Source organism: Hyperolius riggenbachi, chromosome 1, assembly GCF_040937935.1.
Source record: "Hyperolius riggenbachi isolate aHypRig1 chromosome 1, aHypRig1.pri, whole genome shotgun sequence".
Taxonomy (NCBI): domain Eukaryota; kingdom Metazoa; phylum Chordata; class Amphibia; order Anura; family Hyperoliidae; genus Hyperolius; species Hyperolius riggenbachi.
The window spans coordinates 398,013,203-398,019,315 of NC_090646.1; positions in this window are offsets into that span (position 1 = coordinate 398,013,203).

Here is a 6,113-nt window from a genome sequence, read left to right on the forward strand (position 1 = left end):
AAGCAGAATGTTCATTAATCTTGCTTCTCTTGGGATCTGCATTTTTTAGGTTATGGGTTATTGGAAAATTACAATGCCTGGAATCTTTGAAAAATGGCGTACTGACTCTCAGAATACAAAGATGGAGCACCTCTGGCACAAAGAGAGCAAGGCTTTTTTTGTTTAGACCTCAATTATACAAATGGCTTCAAGCTACGCAAGTGGAGTTTTCAAAAACAGGCACATTTAAAGCTGGCATGATAAAGTACTTACAATTTAGTAGCGTTAGCAGAACTCAGGTCATGTCAATGATCCAGAGATAGAGAGAATCCTGCAGGGACTGAAAGTTCAACACCAACTGTCATGTAAGGTAACTGCAGGTGTTTAACGTAACTGCAGTAACTATAAACACTTCAGAACACTTCCCTGTGACAAAATGTTGTGGTGTTCACCTTCTAGACATGTGAATATCGTTTATATTTAAAGGGCTAGCAAGCTGGATTACAATTTTTTATATGAAACAGCAGTGTGTCTAATGATGAGCTCTTCTCAACAGTGTGTATGCTAGAAGCAGAGACAGCTCCTTTTCACTCAGCATAGCTAAGAATGTAACAACAGAGGAATGTAAACAAAAGATAATGCTATCGCTGGATGCGGATTATAAGCTGAAGGAGCTTTCCACTGCAGAACAAAGTGCTATGTTTAACAGTTTGAATGCTGTTCTGTTACAATTTTTGTGATAGTAGGTTTAAAGCCGTAAGGAATCTTTTAGAGCAAAGAAGAAATGCTGAGTTTCAGACCACTTTAAAGGAGTTAAATTATGCTACCCTCAGTATGCTTACCCGGGGCTGGCAGCCGCTATGTCCCTCGTCGCAGCTCCACTGACCCCTGTTCCCCTCCAGGTCGTCCTCTACAGCATCTGAGCGAGCGCCACTGTCAATTACCTCCATGTGGTCCGGAGCGTACTGCACAGATGCAATAGTTTATCCAGGTCGACGTGGATGGCAGGGAATGATGTAATTCGGCTGCCAGCCATTGCTGGCAGCCGAATTACAGTGTTTTAAAAGTAACTTCAGCTCCGTCTGCTGATGGTGCCGAAGTTAATCACTGTGCGCCACTATAGCCGTAATTCCTATTACCATCTATGGTGGCGCTGGCTGCGCCCAAATCAACTACACTAGATCCCTTGTGTTCGAAATGAAAGTCTGTAGACTTTCATTTTCCCTTTCACATCTAACGCTACGTTTTTGTGCATTGCGTTTCAGCGCACCCAGGAGCTTTTAATCGTCTGGCGCTTTTGTTATGCGTTACAATGTTAATCAATGTAAAACACAAGCTTGAAGAAGAGAATACATTTTTAAAATGTTTCAACGCACACAGTTACAGTTGAAAATCAAAAAATGATAACATCACCTGCGTTTTCCTATGTGTTGTAACGGATTGAAAATGCATTAAAAATGCATACTCATTGCGTAAAAAGAAACACAACACACAAAAACGCATGAAAACGCACGAAAACACATACATTAAAACGTATGCTTTGACCTTTCACCGCCATCTCAGATGTGAAAGAGCCCTAAGGGATTAGTTTGTGGTATGAGACTGAGGACTGACTGTGCCTTCCTCATTAACCTACTGCCATTAGCGAACTGTCACCTTTGCAAGTCCCCAGTATCGCATGACTAAAGCTAGTGACAGTTGGCCAAAGGGAGCAGCTTAGTGAGGAAGGAAAGGGCAGGTATAGTTTATGACTCAGGCTTGATTCTCACTCTATAAACATTTGGACAGTGACAAAGGTTTGCTGTAAGCTAGCTATACACAGGTCAATGGTGGCCTGATTCCGCAAATGATTGAATACTTCCTGAAACTAAATTTATAATGAAGTAGTGATAAATAGTCAATAAGCGATTTTGCGCTGCACATATGCAAGTTCCGAACTGCACATGAACAGTGAAAGAAAGCTCTCAGGGATGAGCTTTAGGGGTACTTCAAGGAACTTTGTAGTCATTATTATGCTCTACGGAGAAGGTGAGGGGGAAAGGAGGACATGCAAGATGCCACTGCACAAAGAATACCTGTCAGGTGAAAGTAATTAGTGTCACAGGATTACAATAAAGGAGGCCAGCAAAGTTGAAGGACAGTCATACACACTTAGAGCAAACCTGAAGTGAATATAAACTTAGGATATAATGAATTGTATGTGTAGTACAGCTAAGAAATAGAGTTGGGCCGAACCTCTGATTTTAGGTTCGCGAACCGGGTTCGCGAACTTCCGCGGAACGTTCGGTTCGCGTTAAAGTTCGCGAACCGCAATAGACTTCAATGGGGATGCGAACTTTGAAAAAAAAAATTATGCTGGCCACAAAAGTGATGGAAAAGATGTTTCAAGGGGTCTAACACCTGGAGGGGAGCATAGCGGAGTGGGATACATGCCCAAAGTCCCGGGGAAAAATCTGGATTTGACGCAAAGCAGCGTTTTAAGGGCAGAAATCACATTGAATGCTAAATGACAGGCCTAAAGTGCTTTAAAACATCTTGCATGTGTATACATCAATCAGGTACTGTAATTAAGGTACTGCTTCACACTGACACACCAAACTCACTGTGTAACGCACCGCAAACAGCTGTTTGTGTAGTGACGGCCGTGCTGGACTGGTGCGCACCATGTCGAGAGTGCAGGTTTTGGTGGCTTTACAGCCCATATGGTCGCCTGGCTGACGTAGCTGAATGACAGAACAGTGACTGTCCAGCTGATCAAATTTGGTCTGACCACAATGAAGCAACGACCTTATTATCTTTTGTGTGCCCCCCGAGACACTCATCTAGGTGCCGGTCATTGCTTCATTGTGATACGCAAGCCCCTTCACCACGGCAAGGTAATGATCACGAAGGGGAATGGGCGCATGTACATGCCTTTTCTTTTGTTGTTGCAGCTGCCCACAGTGCAGCCAGAAAAATTAGGCAGTCATGTACACGCACCAGAAAAATTATTACAGCGGCCGCTGCTAGCAGCGGCCTAAAAAATTCAGCAATCCGCCTGGAGTCCCGGACCCTGTTGGTGGTGGCGGAGAAGGTAGTCAAGCAGCCTGCAGGCAGACATGCTGTGTGGAGGGACTGGGAGGCAGCCAGTCACACGGCGTGCAGGCAGAGATGCTGTGTGTGCGGGGACTGACTTAGTCTTGGGGCGGGCAGCAGCCCTCCGGGATCCATGCCTCATTCATTTTGATAAAGGTGAGGTACTTAACACTTTTGTGACTTAGGCGACTTCTCTTCTCAGTGACAATGCCTCCAGCTGCGCTGAAGGTCCTTTCTGACAGGACGCTTGCAGCAGGGCAGGAGAGAAGTTGGATGGCAAATTGGGACAGCTCTGGCCACAGGACAAGCCTGCGCACCCAGTAGTTCAAGGGTTCCTCATCGCTGTTCACAGCAGTGTCTACATCCACACTTAAGGCCAGGTAGTCGGCTACCTGCCGTTCCAGGCGTTGGTGGAGGGTGGATCCGGAAGGGCTACGGCGAGGCGTTGGACTAAAGAACGTCCGCATGTCCGACATCACCATGAGATCGCTGGAGCGTCCGGTCTTTGACTGCGTGGACACGGGAGGAGGATTAGTGGCAGTGGTACCTTGCTGGCGTTGTGCTGTCACATCACCCTTAAAGGCATTGTAAAGCATAGTTGACAGCTGGTTCTGCATGTGCTGCATCCTTTCCACCTTCAGGTGAGTTGGTAACAGGTCCGCCACTTTGTGCCTGTACCGAGGGTCTAGTAGTGTGGCCACCCAGTACAGCTCATTCCCCTTGAGGTTTTTTATACGGGGGTCCCTCAACAGGCAGGACAGCATAAAAGACGACATCTGCACAAAGTCGGATCCAGTACCCTCCATCTCCTCTTGCTCTTCCTCAGTGACGTCACGTAAGTCAACCTCCTCCCCCCAGCCGCGAACAATACCACGGGAAGGTTGAGCAGCACAAGCCCCCGGCGACGCCTGCTGCGGGTGTTCTCCTGCCACCGTCCCCTCCTCCTCCCCCAAAGAAACACCTTGCTCATCATCCTCTGAGTCTGACTCATCTTCTGCACACGACTTCTCTTCTTCCTCCTCCTCCCCCTCTCTGTGCTGCCGCAGGTGTTGAGGAAACAGCTGGGTCTGATGAAAATTGGTCCCATGCCTGTTCCTGCCGTAACGGTTCCTGGTCACGCTCATTCGCAGCTTCATCCGCCACTCTACGCACAGCACGCTCCAAGAAGTAAGCGTAGGGAATTAAGTCGCTGATGGTGCCCTTACTGCGGCTCACCAGGTTGGTCACCTCCTCAAACGGCCGCATGAGCCTGCATGCATTTTTCATCAGTGTCCAGTTGTCGGGCAAGAACATCCCCATCTTCCCAGACTGTTTCATTCTACTGTAGTTGTAGGACCATTGTAGTCCCTTACACACCCCAATGAGTTCTGGGTCACCATGAGCTTGCTGGTTAGTCTGTGCCTCTCGGATTTACAAGCCCTACTCCATAGAGCCAAATTAATCCATGCCATGCACTGATGAGGATCAAACAATCCGAAACAGTCTGTATGCATGTTGGATTATTATGGCTCTGTACATATTAACAAGCTGACACATCATTGCATTCCAGCGGTTCTGGAGGTGTGTTTAGCTTCTAAGGGTACAATGGTTAATTTGCATATATTCAGCAGTGGTGCCTGGGAGACATCTCGAGCTCACTCCAACCTGAATTATCGCAAATTCTTTCTGTTTTAGGAAAGCAAACTTTTGTTGTAGAGGTAGTGGGTGACGGCTTTCTTCTGTTCTAGCAGGCGGGAGAACATGAGCAGGGTCGAATTCCAGCGAGTCGGGCTATCGCAAATGAGGCGTCTCACCGGCATGTTGTTTTTCCGCTGAATTTCAGCAAAGCGTGCCATGGCTGTGTAAGACCGCCTCAAATGCCCACAGACCTTCCTGGCCTGCTTCAGGACATCCGCTAAGCCAGGGTACTTTGCCACAAATCTTTGAACTAGATTCATGACATGTGCCATGCAGGGTATGTGTGTCAGCTTCCCCATATGCAAAGCGGCAAGCAGATTGCTGCCGTTGTCGCACACCACGTTGCCTATCTCCAGATGGTGCGGGGTCAGCCACTCATCCACCTGTTTCTTAAGAGCAGCCAGGAGAGCTGCTCCAGTGTGACTCTCCGCTTTGAGACAAGACATGTCTAAGATGGCGTGACACCGTCGTACCTGGCATGCAGCATAGGCCCTGCGGAGCTGGGGCTGTGTAGTTGGAGAGGAGAACTGCCACTCAGCCAAGGAGGAGGAGGACAGCGAAGAGCATGTAGCAGGAGGAGAGGAGGTGGTAGGAGGCCTGCCTGCAAGCCGTGGAGGTGTCACAATTTGGTCCGCTGCGCCCTGCTTGCCATCGTTCACCACCAGGTTGACCCAATGGGCTGTGTACGTAATGTAGCGGCCCTGCCCGTGCTTGGCAGACCAGGCATCCGTGGTCAGGTGTACCCTTGACCCAACGTTCTTCGCAAGAGATGACACCACTTGCCTCTCAACTTCACGGTGCAGTTGGGGTATGGCCTTTCTCGAAAAATAAGTGCGGCCTGGCATCTTCCACTGCGGTGTTCCGATGGCCACAAATTTACGGAAGGCCTCAGAGTCCACCAGCCGGTATGGTAACAGCTGGCGAGCTAACAGTTCCGCCACGCCAGCTGTCAGACGCCGGGCAAGGGGGTGACTGGCCGAAATTGGCTTCTTCCGCTCAAACATTTCCTTCACGGACACCTGACTGCTGCTGTGGGCAGAGGAGCAGGAACCGCTCAAGGGCAGAGGCGGAGTGGAGGAGGGTGCCTGTGAAGGTGGAAGGGAGAAAGCGGCAGAAGCAGATGATGCACCTGAAGGAGGAAGAGGAGAAGGAGGGTGACTTTTCTTTTGTGTGCTGCTGCTGCTTTTGCTCAGATGGCCATCCCATTGCTGTTTGTGCCTTTTCTCCAGGTGCCTTCGTAAGGCACTTGTCCCTACGTGAGTGTTGGCCTTTCCACGGCTCAATTTTTGTTGGTAGAGCGAACAGATGGCTTTGCTCCGATCTGAGGCACACACATTAAAACATTTCCACACCGCTGAGCCACCCTGGGATGTGGGCACTAT